The following is an 18,693-nucleotide window of genomic DNA, read 5'->3' as shown; positions in this document are numbered from 1 at the left end:
TTCATGGGATAAACAAATCGACCCAGGAAAAGAATTTTCTGGGGTATAGCATTGACCACATCAGCTATTTTTATTCTATATTATGGAGTGTGCTTGAAGTGAGCAGTGTTTGAAATTTAAGCTGGGTTTTCACTTCCGTAGTTGGGAGAACTTTGTTGCTGCTCCAGCTGCTAGTAAGAGGGAGGAAGGTTACAGAAGATTACATGTTTTTTAGCTGGTCACTACTGATCTACTCCACAACTGGAGGCCATTCACAGGGTAGCTGGGTCCTTTGGGACAATTTGTGACTGGCCTTTCCTTGGGTACACTGGAACATGAAACCATAGTCTGACAACCTCATTCAGAGTCCACCTTGGATGGATCTTTCTAAGTCAGGACTTATTTAGGCTCTCTTCTCTGTCCATATCATATTGCTCCTTTTGTTCTAATATTCTGAAGTGTAGATGTATGAAATTCAGTCTCCATCTTCACTGTTCCGTGTGCTTCTGGTCTGGATGTCCCCAGTCATTGCATCATTATTTATAGAAAATCTGCCCCATGAAAGATGTTCCTCAGGTCTGGGAAGAGAAACAGAAAATGAGCTCTGAGTTGTCAGGGGGAGCTGAGCACCACAAACTCTAAAGCACACAAACCACAAAGACTTGCCATAAATGAGGGAGTTCTAGAAACTCCCCTTCCCCCAAACGGGGCCATTCTGCATCCAGGACTCACATCCAGGGTGAGGCTACGGGAAATTTGGGGCCCTACTTCACCTGGTTTGTGGGAAGTTTTAGGCTTGCTTGTAAAAGATACCCAACCACTTTCTCAAAGTTTTCTGCAGCAAACAGATATGCCAGTTCCTTAAATGGGATCTGCCAGTTCCTTAAATGGGATCAATCATACTCAGCTTTACTGTGAATACTAATAGCTATTGTTTTCATTTATTGGTGCCAACTGGACATCAGTGACTGTGCTAGAAGCATTCGTTAAATGTATTTACTTTTTTAATACTCATAAGACACCAGTAAATTAGCTGGTATGATTACCTTCATTTACAGGAATAGAGGTAGAAAGAGCTTACATAGTTCATATTCAATAATTCCACTGGTTCCTGGTTTTATTTTAGTTTGTTTCTGTTTGGTAGCCATACTGAATAGCGATCAGAGCTTACTCCTGGCTCTGCACTTAGTGATCACTCCTTGTGGTGTTTTAGGGGTCCTATGCCCTACTCTTGATTGAACCAGGGTCAACTGTATGCAAAACAATCACCTTACCCAATGGACTATCTCTCCAACTGCTGCTGGTGTTATTTCTACAGAACAGAATTACATCTTAGATCTTCACTCTACTCCTCATGCTTTCTCTCTGTTAGGCATGCTTTGATTTCAGTCTCCTTGTGGGCTCTGCTAATCTTCTGCCTGGATTTCTGCTTTGCAATTGATACCAAGTGTTTCTTCCTAGGTGGACTTTTCTTAGCTTCCTGGCCCTGCCTTCAATTCTCTGGCACTGTGTTCATCTGCTCAGCCCTTTCCCACTCACATTTCTGCTACTTGAGCCCAGATGAGCCCTGGTCTGGGCATCTTCCTATAGGCTTTCCACCCCCTCCCAATCATGAATCCTTTTCTCAGCCCAGGACTTTCTAGGATGTGATTTTTTTTTGCTACAGAAACTTCTCTGCAAGACAGCCAGGAGAGAGAGTATGGCAATAGGACTCAATCATAGAGTGACTTTGCCACATGCCTTCGTTGAATGTGTGCACACATATTTAGTTTCATTATTACAAACAACTTGTGTTCTTTTAATATTTAAAAGACAAAGACAAAATTTAAATATAGAGGCACAAAATCACAATGGGAATGGTCAATTCCAAACACGATCCTATATGTTTTGTTGATTCTCCTGTTCATTGGCAGAACTAAAGTAACAATTAGAAGAGAGTTTTTAATTAATTATCAATTATTAGAAGAGAGTTATTAATATTTTAATATTAGTTCCAATAACAAAGCTGTCCATTATAAATGACAAATAAACTTGCCAAAGGAGAAGCCCCTGTTGTCAAAATGCCAACATAACCCTGTCCAACATTTCAGTTCTACCCTTTGATGACCTTCTATAACTCCATATAAAAGTAGACTATTTCTGTTGTTGTTATTTGAGGTCCACATCTGGCAGTGCTCCTGGCTCTATGCTCAGGGATGGTTCCAGATGGTGTTTAGGTAACCATATGGGATTCTGGGAATAGAGGCAACATTCAAGATAAGTGCTCTACCTGTTGTGTTAATACTCTGGTCACATGTACACTATTCTTTTTTTTTAAAGAACAGAAAATAGATAACTCTCCTTATTAATAAAGAGACAAATGTAATATCTGAGTCCAATATACAGAGAAAGAAGAGAATACCATGTACTACACAAGGTCTTACGTTTCTTGAACTTCTGGAAGAGCTAAGGGAGCAGACATTTTCTTTGTCCATACAGAATATGGTGCTGTTAGTGCTATCATAGTTTTGTTAGGACAGAAAGGAATACAATCAATTTGCAGCAGGAAGAGCTAGAGATTATTTTTCCACTGTATTTTACTGAGGGTGTATTCCTCAAAATTAAGTTAAGAACCCTGGCATAAAGGAAAGAGACTGCAAAACAGATGAGAGAGGACAGGCCAGGGGAAAGGCCACAAACTGTTTCCATAGACTGGAGAAAATTAAAATAGGAAGATTTAAATCCATCAGTGTTCCATTAGTTATCTTCATTATCTTAATTATTGCCCTAATCTTCATCATTTTCATCCTCATTTTCTTCAGCAATATCTTAGTTTGGGGGCATTCTGTGGAGAATATTGGGCCACACATGTTGGTGTTCAAGGCTTATTTCTGGTTCTGTGCTCAGGGATAATTGTTGGAAATGCTAGGGTACCATATTAAAACATGAATGACCTTATGCAAGGCAGGCATCCTACAGGCTATACTATTTCTCCACTTCCCCCTTCACCAGTGTCTTACAATCTCTCATCATCATATTTTTTTCTTTCACCACATTGCTATTGCTGTTGTGATTATTGTTGTTGTTGGTCTTCTTCTTCTTCTTCTTCTTCTTCTTCTTCTTCTTCTTCTTCTTCTTCTTCTTCTTCTTCTTCTTCTTCATCTTCTTTTTTACTCTTCTTCTCCTCTTCCTCTTCCTCCTCTTTCTCCTCCTCCACTTCCTCCTTCTCCTCCTTCTTCTTCTATGAACTAAGTGTTCCTCACTGGATTTTCTCCAATGCCATCTCTCACTCACCTAGATACTTTCACAGACAGATTAGGCAGTTCTTTGGGCCCTCCCCTATCTTTTCTGGATATTTATCTTCTGTATTTGACTTTACTGTTGTCAGGGTCTTCCTATATTTTCTTTTTTTTAAGCCAGTCAAATTGAGCAGTGGGGGGGTTATATACCAACTTTTGTGATACTAATGTTAATAAGTTCTGATAAAAGACTGCCATCAAATCAGCCCTTTCTAGATTTTCAAATGATTTTAGTGGATTTAGAAGACAGATCATCACTCTTATTCAGATAAAATTCAATTGAGATTTTATTTTCAACATAAACCACAACAATTTTGTTACCTAAAAGTATGACCCTTTTGGCAAGCTGGTAACTGTAGTTATGCCTAAATTTTGGGTTTGTATGATCAATTACAAAGTCTTCTAAAAAACAAAATGGTGGTGAAGTTTCTTATATTTTCAAAATGTTCTCCCTGGCTTATTCTTTAAGTCTTTCTGTTTTATTTTTACTTTATTGGTATGTTCTATTGCAGCTCCTTTTATCCCTTCTGCAAACCAGAAGTGTCCCTCTGTGATTAGGGAATGGAGTGCAGGTGAATCTTTATTTCTCCTATTGAAACTTGGAGCCAAGATTGGTAGTTGGGTGAAAAACTCTAAGGGATGTTCAAGAATCATATGTCAAGGGAAATGCATCTGTGGAAGCAGATGTGAGAATGTAAGCTTCATCTTTTGCTTAATTATGTAAGTGCATGATATTTTTAGTGTGTATAAGATAAAATAAGAGCCAATCATTGTATTTACATATAATCAAACTATAGAAACTTACAGTATCAGTTTTTATTGGCTATTACAGTCATCACTTTTTATTATTTGAATATTTTCCTAAGAATTAAAACTTATCTTGTACAATGACAAGTTTGTGATTTGATAAAATAGATATCAGCTTTTGTTAGATAAAATAATATTTTCTGGGGCTGGAGCAGTATTGCAGTAATAGGGTGTTTGCCTTACGTGCAGCTGACCTAGGACAGACAGTAGTTCGATCCCCTGGTGTTCCATATGGTCCTTCAAGCCAAGAGCGATTTCTGCGTGCACAGCCAGGAGTAAACCCTGAGTGTCACCAGATGTGTCCCCCCCCAAAAAAACAGAAAGAAATATATTTTATACCTAATAATAGTTTATACTTCTAATAATTTTAGTTGGCCAGGTGTTTTCTGGATATATATCTATTAATCATATTTACTGGGCCACAGTTTAAACAAACTAGGTAATGTTGACCTGAGCTAGCCTATCTACACTTTACTGGGGAAATTTCAAGAGAGAGTTCATAACCCTGAGAGTGAGTCAGAGGGAGGAGGCTTTCCTTACCTTCTCTAAAGTCAGAAAAAATAAAAGAACATGCAGAAGTGAAAGTGGAATAGAAAGGGCAGCCAACCAAGCAAAGAGGATGTGGAGAGGGCATATTTTCTGGAATATTCTGGCCCAGATTTCTGCTGTTACAGGAAGAAACTTTTTTTCAATCTGTATTATCATTGATGTTGACTAATCAGTGAGGTTTTAATTACTTAATTGCATTTGTTAGTGTAGATTTTTCTCTTAATGTGCTATCCAAGTCAAATAATTCATTATCTTATTGCACACACAACAGACTGTAGAGATGACCACAGTTTAGACACCCATTTGTCAGGACATTCCTAGGGAGAAGAATGGCCAGGCCTAACCTTCAGGCATGCTGAAGTAGGGTAAATATTCATAGGGAATATCCTGAGATAGGATAGTAAGGGAGAAGGAGGGGACTTTATCTAAAAACAGTGCAGCAAGGAAACCAAGGACACTTAGTGCCACTTGTGCATATAATCTGGCCTTTAGCATGGCTTTGACGAGCTTATACTTCTAGAAATAAAGGCTGCTTCCATCAACCCACACTGGAGTGTTAATAATTTAGGATAGCTTGATCCTTTAATTCTCCTCTATCCTTGGTAGTGGCCTTTTGACAAAATAAGAGATAATGGAATGTGAGAAAGAAATCAGCTCATGTATAGAACAGCCCCAGATCCCCTATTATTTGTATTATAGCCCTGCTCTGGTCAAAATTATGGCACTGGTCAAAACTAGAAAAGAGGCAGTGGCTTTTTGGCAATAAAAATAGATTTTATCCACTTAAGTTTCACTGTCTGTTTGAAAGAAGAGTAGATAAACCCAGCATTTGTGAAAGCCTCTCTGAAGATTCACCCATGCTTTTAGGCTGCATACTGTGGTGAGAGAGAACCAGATGTCTGTGAAGGGGCCAAGAGATTTTTGTGCCACAACAAGCTCCTGGGTCAGGCTTTAGTGCTGCTTTCAGGATGGCCTTAAAAATGAATAAGATTTCAAGAATGAATAGAATAGGTCAGAAATGGTACAAATGGTAGAGTCCATGGCTTTCATATACCCTGAGTTTGATACCTGGCTCTTTATGACCCCAAAACACCACTGGTTAAGGGCTCCCCCAAGTTTATTACATCCAAACATTTTGAGGTTTGAATCTCAGTCTAGTAGTACTAGTATCACCTGGAGTAATTGTCTTCTTCTTGAGGGACATGGAGTTGGACCAGACACAGAGGGGCTCAGAGCTTACTTATTCCTGTTGATCACTCCTGGCGGGGCTTAGGGACAAAGTATGGTACAGGCCTTGAGCTTAAGTCAGCCGCACATACAGTACATACATACATATATACATACAGCCGCACATACAGTACAGCACATACAGCTGCTGTACCATGTCTCTGACCCCTGGCAATTTTCTCTGTCTCTGAATCTTCAACCAGCTGTTGTGAATTTAATAAAATTATAAATCTGAGTGTCTTATCTTCTATATAACAGCACATAATTCTCAAATCTAGTTACTTAAACAGCAAGGTGTATTATTTCAATTTTTGTGGCTCTGGAATTGTGGTATGCCTTCGCCAATGCCCACAACTCAGTGTGGTCTCAAATAATCATCCTAAATTATCTGGTTTTTAAGGATTTCAGATTCAAAAGAAGAAGCATTCCCTATAAGAGAAAGAAAGAGAGAGAACAACACAAGAGTTAACTTGTGTTAGACTTGCATAAGTCTAACTTACAAGAGTAAGTTAGAGGGAGAAGATTTTGGTGGACTTCTGTTGTTCTCCTGCATCTGTGAGACTTCATATTATCACCACCCTACTAAATGGGGGGTTCCCTGAAGTTTCTTACCATGTGAGGTTCTTCACAGGCATCTCAATAGTGAAACTAGTTCAATAGGATGAAGTTAAAGAAAAGGACTGGGGGCCAGAGAGATGGCATGGAGGTGGGGTCTTGCATACAGAAGGACAGTGGTTCAAGTTCCAGCATCCCATATGGTCCCCTGAGCCTGCCAGGAGCGATTTCTGAGCGTAGAGCCAGGAGTAACCCCTGAGTGCTGCTGGGTGTGACCCAAAAACTGGAAGAAGGAAAAAAAAAAAGGACTGGGAAGAAAAAGGATGGCTCGTTTTCTAATAATTTATTCTGAGAAGTGACTTTTGGTTTCTTGGGCCAGATACTAGCTCAAGTTCATTAATAAAGGAAAGGGGTCATGTAAGATGTAGCCCCTGGAGGCTGGGGGCATGGGCAGTCATTTATTTGAGAAGTGGCTAAGCACATGGTGCAGATATGAAGAGCCTGGATTGTTTTACCCAGCTGGTGCCCAATGATTGCCAGCACATATCTGACTCTGTTTTTTGTTTGTTTAATAAAAGCACCATTAGTTACAAAGATTTTCATAGTTAAGTTTTAAATGTAAGTGTTCCAGCACTGATCCCACCACTGGTATTAACCTCACTCCAGCAGTGAGGTCCATCCCCACCCCACTCTCAGCCTGCATCTTGATAGGTACCTTTTAAATTTTTACAATTTTGGTCATGTGATTTTAGTGGTTTGGACATACTACTGGATATACTGTTTGGATACTATTGGATATACTATCTCTTCATAACACCAATGGATTCCCCTTTACCCCTGCTCCCTTTTGTTTCCCATATATCTCTCCTTTCCATTCCATTCACTTTATTTCCTTCTCTTCCCTATACTGGAGCCAAGGGTAATGTAGGCATCTTCCTTTTAAGACGTTGCATTCCCTCACCCAGTTATTATAAATGCCACATGAGAGTGAGATTATTTTTTTGTTTCTCTTTCTTCTTTCTTCCTTCTGGTTTACCTTATTTAACTTATTATCTTCCAGTTACACACATGTTATAAATTTTATTATTTCATCCTTCTTTACAGCTGCATATTATTCCATTGTGAATATATACCACATCTTCATGATCCACTTACCTGTTAATGGGCATCTAAGTTGTTTCCATATTTTAGCTATTGAACTAAGTGTTGCAATGAATGATATATACATACATCATTTAATTTATGCAAACTTCTTAAGCTTCTGTGATATAGGGATAGTTCTCTTTGAGCAGGAATCTTCAAAAGTCATTGGATGCTTCCATATTCTCTTGGGCTTCACTAATTTGTCAGCTATTCTCAGGTTGAACTCCTATATCTTCTAAAGTTGACATTTGAAGTGGGGCTAAATAGCTTTGAGCAGGGGTGATACCCCAATTTTAGGAACCTCTACAGTACTGGAGATGGAGCTCCAGCAAGTACTCACTGAATAATCGTTGTGTTGGACTGGGGTTGGAATGATAGAGAACAGACAGCTAGAAGGGATTGCTAACATGTATTCCACATTTTAGAGAAAATGGATAATGAATAAGATAAGACAATGCAATATATTGAAACACATATGAAATGCTTCTAGTCCTACCAAGTCTCAAGTCTGTTTCTTCACATATTAGGTGCACACAGTTAACATATAATTATAAATCCTAGGTCATGGATTCATCATCCTCATTAAATCCAGGAGTATTTATCATCACTATGTGAATAGTGCCATGTACACTTTTCTGCCCTCATGAAAACTGTCTTTAAGCTGGAGCATGGCCAATCAACAAGACAACTATCAGCCATCTAATTTTAGGTTAAAAAGTGAAGGTAAAATTAGTAAAGTTAAAATCATTATTTTGAGTTAAAAACATAGAGCAATGTCCTGATAATAATTGCTCTTCACCAAGCAAGCAGAGTCTTTGAGACGAAAGCAGTGAGAGCAACTGAAATCCATAATCCTGAACTGTCACTCAGAATGCTGTCAAGCATCTCCATTTGATCCCAGCATCCTATCAACTGCATTTGGATTGCAACTCGGTTGTCTCCAGAACATCACTTTGTTTGAGATGTCACACTGAGCCAGTGGGATATGAATATATGTACATATCTATCTTCTATATAAGCATCAGCTAGAGAAAACCCTGCTTGGAGAGTGTGCATGTTTTTTGAAGGCTGGTATTAAAAGCCAAAGGTATCTCATCATCAGAATATTATCTCAGAGGGTGATATAGAATAGAGACAGTGCTGGTCCCTGTCACATTCCCAAAGCCCACTGCTTTATGCTTATCATCTCAAAAGGAAAAACCAAGCCACAGTTCCTGAGCAGCCTATCTCACAGGAATGCAAAAGAAGGCCATTACATTCCACAAGACTGAAGCTGCTTGTGCAAGATGGACCTTCGTGTGAACTTGTTACTCATGTCCAAGGTATCATCATGTTAATAAGTCATGAATACTTGAAGAAGTGTGTTCTGTTTACTAAGCCTCTCCCAGCTGCCTGTATTCCCCAGTTACATGTTCCTTGTCACTCCCTTCTCACTTCTGCTCATTTTTTTTTATTATTTTTACTTCTTGGATTTTTGTATTATACTCTTGGCTCAGTTCTCAGGAATTACTTCTGGCAGAACTTGGGGGGCCAAATGTGGTGCTGGGGAGCAAACTGGATTGACTGCATATAAGACAGATGCCTTACCCCTATTGTCTCTATGACCCTTACTCCCTGCCACTGTTTAACATTTTCCCTGTCTTTCTTGGGGGAATCAGGCAAGATCCTTGTCTTATGTCATCCCCCTTGTGCCCAAACTATTTTTTTTTTTGGTTTTTGGGCCACACCCGGCAGTGCTCAGGGGTTACTCCTGGCTGTCTGCTCAGAAATAGCTCCTGGCAGGCACGGGGGACCATATGGGACACCGGGATTCGAACCAACCACCTTTGGTCCTGGATTGGCTGCTTGCAAGGCAAACGCCACTGTGCTATCTCTCCGGGCCCCCAAACTATTTTTTTTTACAATACACATAGCTTGAATCCCTCCTTTTCCTCATGTCATTTCTATAAAGAATTCTATAATCTCTGGCTGTTGGCTCTTCTATGGAGAAAATAAATGAAGGAAGGTGGCAGTAAATTACAATGGGAAAGAATGTATCCAGCTGAGCAGGTGATAGCTCTGTGGTCTCAAGGGACTAGAATCCCCAGTAAAGGAAATAGTTCATGCAAAGTTCCTAAAGCATAGGATGTTCCAGCATGTTCTAGGAAAATCAAGGAGGCCAGTGTGTGACTCCCTGCAAGCATAAGAGGGAGTAGAAAGGTCAGAGAAGGAGACAGGCTGAGAAGGCAGAGTTGTATAGAATTTCAACTCTCACTGGAACAGGAGGTGACTTCTGGATCACACCATTGTCCAAAGGCAAGTGGAGATGTCTTATAGGAGATGCTGTGTTCTTATTTTTGTACACTCACCTTTTAGGTCATGGTCTCCAGATTCAGCCCCATTGAGAATCTCTGTGACTTAAAGGAGCAGCTGGGTAACCCCAGCTACTCCTGACCTCTCTTGGAATCAATTTGGGGCATGTTGTCACGAAAGAGAACCAAAGGGTGCTAAATCAAAGTTTGTTTCCTAATGGAGGAGCTACTAAGGTTCAAAATGCAAAGAATTGTGAGGTATAAGAGGACCCTTTTACTTCGCTTCCCTAATAGGGCTTATTGGAACACCTACTCCCCCTTCCTTGGAATATCACCCATAGACCTTTCGTATCATTGCTCTGGGAAATGCACACAGAAATGTGCAATGGAAGAGTGAGTAAAATGAGGTGGATGTGCACAGAGCATTTGCCATATCCCTTGAGACAAGTTTAAGCTCTGCTTACACAGGCTCGGCTAGTTAGCTCAGCAACCAAGTGAGTACATAATTTTTACATCTATTTTACATAAGCAAAAATTGAGACTCAGAGGGTCACAGACTTACCAGAGTCAAAAGGTTACTAAGTTAAGAAGTAAGTTTCAAACCCTGAATCAGTTGATCCCAGAACTAATGTCCCTCACAGTTATGGACTGTGTTAGGTGATTAGGCAGGTCAAGGTCAGTGCTCCACAGGATCAGGTGTTGTCACCTGATAGACAGGTCCTCATAGGAATGAATTAGTTTGTCAGGGAGAGCCTGGGAGATGGAGGAATTGAGGGTAAGTGATGGAGAAGCAGCTGACAAGGTTATGGGAAGGATCCTTACTCTGGGAGAGAAGGAAGAGACCTAAACCCTTGAATCACTAGCATTTTCAGACCAACCTTAGACTTGGATGGTCTCCACTGCTGGTCTACTCTTCAAGAATTGCACACATGACATTTATATTGGCAACTATTTAAATTACCCATCACCAATGCAGTGATCATTTAGTAAAGATTTTAAGACTCAGGGTTGCAGGAAGCACATTTTATAAGTATCTCATTAGCCATATAAAAAGTAATTAAAGAGAGTTAGATATCCTCCTTCCTCACTTTCACCTAGACAGACTGATTTTGAGTCAAGTATAAGGACACACACAGTTTGTTTGCTTCTTAGGATGACATATAGGAAAAATCTTTAATTTTTACCTATCCTGAAAGTAGGTAAACGAAACTTTGCTAAATAGGATGCAACTACCAATCACATTTATTAGCTTTGCTATCCAATGGTACTTTCAACTTTTAAAACAGTTGCTTTACCACCGAAGCAGCAACAGTAACCTACAGACTTGTATGTACTACAGGCCCTACTCATCGAACACATTCAAGAAAACTAGAATTCCCTTGCTCTTTTCTCCTCTCTTCTCACTACTTTCTTCTTTTTCTTTTCTCTTCTTTTCTCTCCTCCTTTTCTTTTTAATGTATTTTCTCTTTTCTTCTTTCCTGCCCCTTCTATATATTTTCACCTTTCCCCCCTTTGGATATCCGACTATCCCTGCACCCCCCAACCCCATCCAGATTTCCCACCTTATTAAAACTCTTCACCCTCAGTTCTTAATCCATTAGGCATCAAGACTGACCTCCTACCCCAACGAACCAGTACCCAGAACCCAAGTGAAGGGACACCCAGTCAAACCCACACCTCATCCCCGGCAAGAAGAGCAAACCAACTCCCCTGCTGACTCATGCTGCACGTCCCTCCTTACCAACTCTTCCTAATATGGACTGTTACTTGAGAACGGACTTAGCTCTAAAAGTACCTCCAAAGCAAGAACTCTTCCTAAGACTTTCCCTGCCGCGATTTCTCTTACCAATCTGAAAGTCAGGGTGCATGATGAAAAGGCGCTTGGAAACCAATAAACCACAAGAAAATCCCAAAAGACAATGGAGAAACCTTTACTTCTATCGTAAGTACAAGACTTGTACATAGTACCTCTTTACCTGCTTTTCCCCCAAATGTAAGATAGTCTATTGCATCATTTTGTTCCTTTAATTACCTTGTTATTTCATTTTTATATAATTATGTGAGCACATATAGTTTTATTTCTATTTTTTTATATTTTTTGGGGAATGTGACCTGCTCTGTTTTCTTCTCTTTCCACCCCCAAATGTATTGGTAATATAATGTAGCACCATTTCCCCCCTGCAAAGACACACTAAAAAAGGGGGAAATCTTATGTATAAAAACAAGCTCTTATCTACTAGGGATAAGAACTCATACTTGTTTACAATACAGGGACAACTCCCACCCTGAAAATATGTCATGTGGACCCAACTTAGACCCCAGGTGATTAGACATCATTCGTCCAGCCTTGAATCCTGGATCCCAGACATAATATGAAACAGTTCTTCACAACAGCTACAGAAAACAAATCCTGTCTGGGACATCCTTATTACTGCTGGGACACATCAAGTGCCAGCTCTAAAGTGATATCCTGACAACAAGGAAAATGGGAACAACTTGACCTAAGAGCAGGCTATCCTACCCCACTAGCTAACGATAAGACAAAATCAGAAGACTTGACACCCTTTGGTCTGTCCAAAAGCCAAGATTGCGATCTACAGATGACTGGGTGATAGAACCATGACCGTACTGTATGTATCCTGGGACCAATAAAAAAAGCCCTAGTCTAGAGTGTGAGCTGTGGCCTGCACAACAACCATGATCTCCAGTTCCTAAGGTCTATCTGAGAAAATTGCAACGGAATGGGTCTTCTGGAAACATCCTAGGATCAACGCAAAGACCAAGACCACCAACCACAGAAGACGGATTAAAATGACACTGATGGAGCAGAACTTCTAGAACCACAAAGAAAGACTTCATCATAAGTTCCACCCCTTGACTTGTGTAGATACCAAGATCTTTAGATACAGAAGTCTGACTTTATCATCCAGGAAAGAGCAGAAGTCTTCCAAACATCACAAAAGCACCAAGGGGAGAGTAAATGAACCTGTATGGAGTTAATCCCATGACAATATTCTCCAAGGGTGGAGAAATCCTGTAGCTCTTAGGCCAAGGGAATTCCTTTTCAAATGACCCCAAGATTTACTGTGCCTGTGCAGGAGGGAAAGAAAAAAAATAAAACAATTTTTTCTCCTTTTTTTATTTATCTATCTAGTTTTTGTGATTTCATTGTTTTGATGTGGTTATTGAACTTGTTGTCTTCATTTATATTTATATATTTATTTTCGTCCTTTTTTTTCTTTCTTTATGTGCTCTGCCATGTTTTTATTTCAAGATCATGGCTTTTATGTGGTGCTTACCTTTATTTTTGGAGTGCTCACTGGATATTTTATTTGACACTTCTTTTTGTACTGTTGGGGTGATTCACCTTTCTCCCCTTCATCTCTCAAACAGATGACGAGAGCCTCTAGAAGGACTCCGCCCATTTCTGGCGTATTTGATTGTTACCCCAGTTTATTACTTTTCTCTTCTTCAAACAAAACCATGTAACTTGATCTATCTAGTCCCGCCTCCCAGTTACAGGAGGAAATAAGAGAGCTACCAAGATCAAACAGGTGTAAGACCACTAAGTAACAAGTTAGGCACAGAGGAGACCATGTATTCTTGCAGCCCCCGGAGTGAGGGAGGAAGATATGGGAGATAGGATGGGAACGGATGTGTAGGGAGAAAAATTCGGTGATGGGAATCCCCCTGATATTAAGTTAACATGTACCTAAAATATTATTGTCAACAATATGTAAGCCACTGTGATCAAAATAAAAATTATATTAAATAAAAAATACAGTTGCTTTAAAAAGTATCTTGAGGCATAAGCAGCAATCTCAGTTAAACCCGTAATAATAAAACCCAGCAACCAAAGTGTGGGTTATAACAATAGTGTAACAATGGTACCACTGCAACAATAGTGACCAGCACATGGGTTTAAGATGAATGGTAAGGAGAGCTCCTTGACAAGGAGTGTTAAGGAATTGCCTCCACTCCCTCGCCTCCCCTAGCAAGCAGAAGGAGTAGGCTCATTTTTCTTGTCCTGTTTTGCTGAGCTTGCCTGAACGCAGAAATAGATGAGGTATCATTTCAGCATCCTTTGCCATACTGTGAATCTAAAAACCTCCCTGGTGACCATTCCAGTGGGAATTGACTTTTATATTCTGGGGTAAGTGAGTGACCATTCAACAAAGTTCACTCCAGAAACATTCAGGGGCCAATCATCATTTACAAAGCATGGACATTTTGAAAAGAGTCAAGTTGAAAACTGGACATTGATCCTAGCTGCAAAGAATTTATATCACTCAAGAAGAGAGATAATCACCTAAAGCCAAGTGAATTATGTCCTGGGTTAGAGCTTGGGGCTAAGTGTGGGGATTGTTTGGTAGAAGTGATTTACCATGGCTCAGGGATGGAGAAGAGTTCAAGAAATGGCAACGGGGATATCTTCTTAAAGATGAGTGAGATTTTAGTAAGGGGAGAAGAGGGATAAAGGCCCAAGACTGAAGAAACAGCATGCACAGACACTGCTGTGTTGTTTTATATATGCATTTAGGGTTTTTCTGGAAATTTAGCAGAGCAAGGAATGATTTGAGAGGGAAAAACTTTGGGAAAGCGAAGAAGAGCCAGCCCCCAGCCAGCCTGAAGGCCACAACCAAGTTTTGTCTTGATCCACTGGATAATAAATGGTGAGACATTGAAAGGAGTAAAGAAACTAAACTTTAGGAAAGGACCCCAAAGTAAAATAGAAAAAATAATGATGACTAAGACACTTTATTCATAAAATTGAAGGAATCTTGCCTTGTCATCTGAGCTAAGGAGATTTCTAGTACAAGAAACTTCTTTTCTAGATCCCTAATGACATGTGTCGTTTTGGTCCTTAGATTGTGTGGGCAGCAAGATATAAGGTATTCACTGGAATATTCCAAGGACTTTCCCAAGGATTCATAAATGCTATGAGAGAATAATGGAAACAGAAATTGTCTAGACCCAGAATTTCCCTCTGTCTCTCTCTGTATCTCTGTCTCCCCCCCCCCCGTGTCTCTCTCTCTCTTTTGATTTGGCTTGTTTTGGTTTGGTTTGGGGCCCCATTTGGAGATGTTCAGGACTTACTTCTGACTCTGCACTCAGGAATCAGTTCTGGCAGTGCTTAAGGCACAATATATGGCTGCTAGGGATCAAATCTGGGGTGGCTGCATGCCAAGAGTCCTGCCCACTGAACTATCTCAACCCTCTCTATATATGATTTGACTTCGTCTCTGGTTTCTGGCTTTATATTAATTGACTTTAAGAAGCCTTAGGTTTTAAGGAAAAGGCAGCATGGAGTGAGGCTAACAGTAGCAAGTCAGATAAAAAATTGTTTCTGGGGTAATAGAGGAGTTCAGGGGCAAATAATGCCTCCATTATTTCCCAGCAGTGTTTTCTGTTTGTTTGTTTGTTTGTTTGTTTTGGTGCCACACCTGGTGACGCTCAGAGTTACTCCTGGCTATGCACTCAGAAATAGCTCCTGGCTTAGGGGATATTGGACTCCAGGGTACCGAACCACAGTCAGTCCCAGGTCAGCCGAATGCAAGGCAAATAACCTACTGCTTCGCCACCAGAAATGTTTTTTGTTCTCACATAGTTTGAGTCCTATTTGTGAGTTCATTGGGGATCATTTTCTTTTTTCTCTTTTTCTTTATATGAAAAAATGTAGCCCTTAAACTTGATTCCTTGGTTCATCTTATACTAATGCTACTCAATAGTTATTTGAATGGGTATATTGATTTTGTTTTCACTCTGGGCACTGGTCTGGGGGTGATGGTCCTCAAGAGATGAAATAATCTTATTATCTTCTTTAGTGTTTTCTCTGTTATGTGTACAAGAATTTTAATGTACAGAGAAAGAGTCAAAGTAAACTTCTCACTGTACCTCTCACCAAGTGACCTCTTCATTTAATCAACAGAGGCTTACTGAGTGTCAATTATTTATTTGATATTTAGGGAGACTGAAAAAATATCAAGTATGATCCTTGCCCTGAAGAAATTCTATTTCATTTATTTGTGTTATTTCTGGTTTCTAGGCCGTACCTGGAAGTACCCAATGATCACTCCTACAGTGTAACTGTGACTTTATTGTTGCTATTAGTAATTTTATAGCTCAATCAAAGGCAAGTTTAGGATTCTCTTTCTTCTTTATAGAAGTTAAATGAAAATAGGATAATAGACCTGGGAGGATACTTTGAATAGTACCTGGCTGTAGCAATGATATGTATGTAAAATTCATTTAAATAAAATATTAATAGCATAAATATGTATAATAATCAATACAGTTAATGTAGCAACTAAATTATAGATGGTACGTCTCTCGCCTAGGATCACATATAGCTTAAACTTACCTTGCTCTCTATAAATATTGGTTGAAATAAATTGAGAGAGTGATTGTGGATTTTAGGAGCACTGTTATAGGAGACAATGCAGGGTCAATCTGTATGAGAATTTGTTGAATAATCTGGTCACAGAAGTTGAATCAAATGAATTCAACAGATCTACAAAATGAATCAAAGTTAAAATTTCATAATGAGTTCAAAATTCAAATCAAACAAGTTTCTAAATGAACTCATTCTCATTCAATTTAGAGAGAGACAGAGACAGATAGAGAGAAACCTTGATTTTAGGAGAGTTATAAGACAGGTTATTATTACATTTACCAAAAAAAACTTAGCTGAGAAATCTATATAATATATTCATATATGCATGAAAGAAAAATCATTAGCAATTAAAAAATTTTTTTAATTTGTTAAAACTGCATGGAATAAATAAAAGTATTGAAAATTGTTTGAAGTTATTTTAAGACATGTAACAAGTCAGAAATTACAACATGTAATTTTTTCTCTTTATTTTTCTTCTTCTTCTTCTTCTTCTTTTTCTTCTTCTTCTTTTTCTTCTTCTTCTTCTTCTTCTTCTTCTTCTTCTTCTTCTTCTTCTTCTTCTTCTTCTTCTTCTTCTTCTTCTTCTTCTTCTTTTTTTGCTTTTTAGGCCACACCCAGTGACACTCAGGGGTTACTTCTGGCTATGTGCTCAGAAATCGCTCCTGGCTTGGGGGATCATATGAAACACCGGGGATCGAACTGCAGTTCGTCCTAGGTTAGCGTGTGCAAGGCAAATGCCTTATCACTTGTTCCACCGCTCTGGCTCCTAAAACAACATGTAATTTTAAATACTCAGAAAGTACATTTATTTGGGAAAAAATCAGGCATTTAGTAGAAACACCCTCTATTTCAACTTTTGTTAAAACTCATTTTAATTGTTTATTCCATTCTTTTGTCTTGTTGAAGAGAGAACTTAGATTCTTTCTGTATCATTTTTGATAATCTAGGATCCTGTCTTGTATTACACAATAGTGAATGTGAGAATGAAATAGAAGAATCATAGACCATATCAGATTAAGAAGGAAAGAGAAAGAACCTCATTAGCCTCTTTATGGAGAAAGAAAGAATAAGTTATATATAAGAAACAATAAGTTAAAGAAATAATAATTGAGGCTCAATCTGACTTGCTCTAGTTCTAGACCTATACAACTCTGGTCACTTCCTTTCCATCCTGTGTTATTTTCCAACATTATAGGTGTTTGAGACTGATATACAGCTATACCAGAAAAAACTAAGATTCACTATGAACTTTTTTTTATCTGCCTTTGCATGTCTGTTTGTTTGTCTATCTTTCTCTTTCTTTTTAATTTTCCTCTTGGGTCTCAGAATGTAGCTCTCAAAATACAGAGCCTTGAAGATTTATTAAGTTTTGTTCTTGTTTATTTAAAATTTTATTAAAAGTATAATTTACTCCTTAATATGAAATTTATAGAAAACACTGCTTCTTCAGAGGGGGGGATGGCTCAAAGCACAGGTACACATGCTTTGCTGGAGACCCAAATTCAAGCTTTGGAACTTTATGATTGCTTGAGCACAACTAGGAGTGATCCCTGAATATAAATCTAAGTGTGAACTATGATTTTTACTAGGCCTGCCTCACTCTCCCCCAAATACTGCTTCTCCACTTTAAAAGATTGAGATGATATGAATTAAACAAATGAAATGATGTTCCAATCTCACGGAATAGTCATTTTCAACCACGATTAGTGGTGGTTCCAGGAACAAGAAGTTTGAAAACCACCATCATAAATACCCTGGACAGTTTGTGTTTATATGTTAGGGATGAATGCAACCTACACAGATATATCTTTTAGTAAAGTTGAATCTATTATGGCGGATGAGCTACTCAAAAGTTCTGCACATGCTTTGCTTGTAGGAGACCTGGGTGTGAGCCCCAGCAGCATATGGTCCTATTCTACTTTCCATGTCTTCAAGAGTGTCTTCAAGAGTGACACTCTTCACAGACACATATAGCAGAGAGCCAGACATAGCTAAGCACTACTACAAAACAAGATAACTATGTTAAACACTAAACATTTTATGCAGAAAGCAATAATTTTTCTGTCTTTTATGCTTTTCCAATTCATGCTTATCTCCTTTAAATAAATACATTCTATGTACCAGATTCTGCAAAAAAAAAAAAAAAAAAAGTAAGTGCTCTAATCCTGATTTGCTTTACTCCTGATCTTGCCCAGGTTAGTGTCCAGAAAGACAATTGGGGAACAATAGTCTAACATGTCTCTGAACACAAGGTTTGGATCCGTGAGGGATGCTCTTAGATGAGCAAAATGCTATATCTTCCTTGCATCTCCTCTTTTGAGCTAATCCCATTCTCTGGAACAGTATTCAAATCAGAACACTAAAACCCTGAATTATGGACTATTTAGTTCCCTTTACTCCTGCCTTGTCCCAGAAAGCACCAATTTGCTTTTCAATGGTATGAATTGGATTACTCTAGAAACTTCTTGCA

The sequence above is a fragment of the Suncus etruscus genome, chromosome 8 (assembly GCF_024139225.1).
Source record: "Suncus etruscus isolate mSunEtr1 chromosome 8, mSunEtr1.pri.cur, whole genome shotgun sequence".
Lineage (NCBI taxonomy): Eukaryota > Metazoa > Chordata > Mammalia > Eulipotyphla > Soricidae > Suncus > Suncus etruscus.
This window is presented reverse-complemented; position numbering follows the sequence as displayed.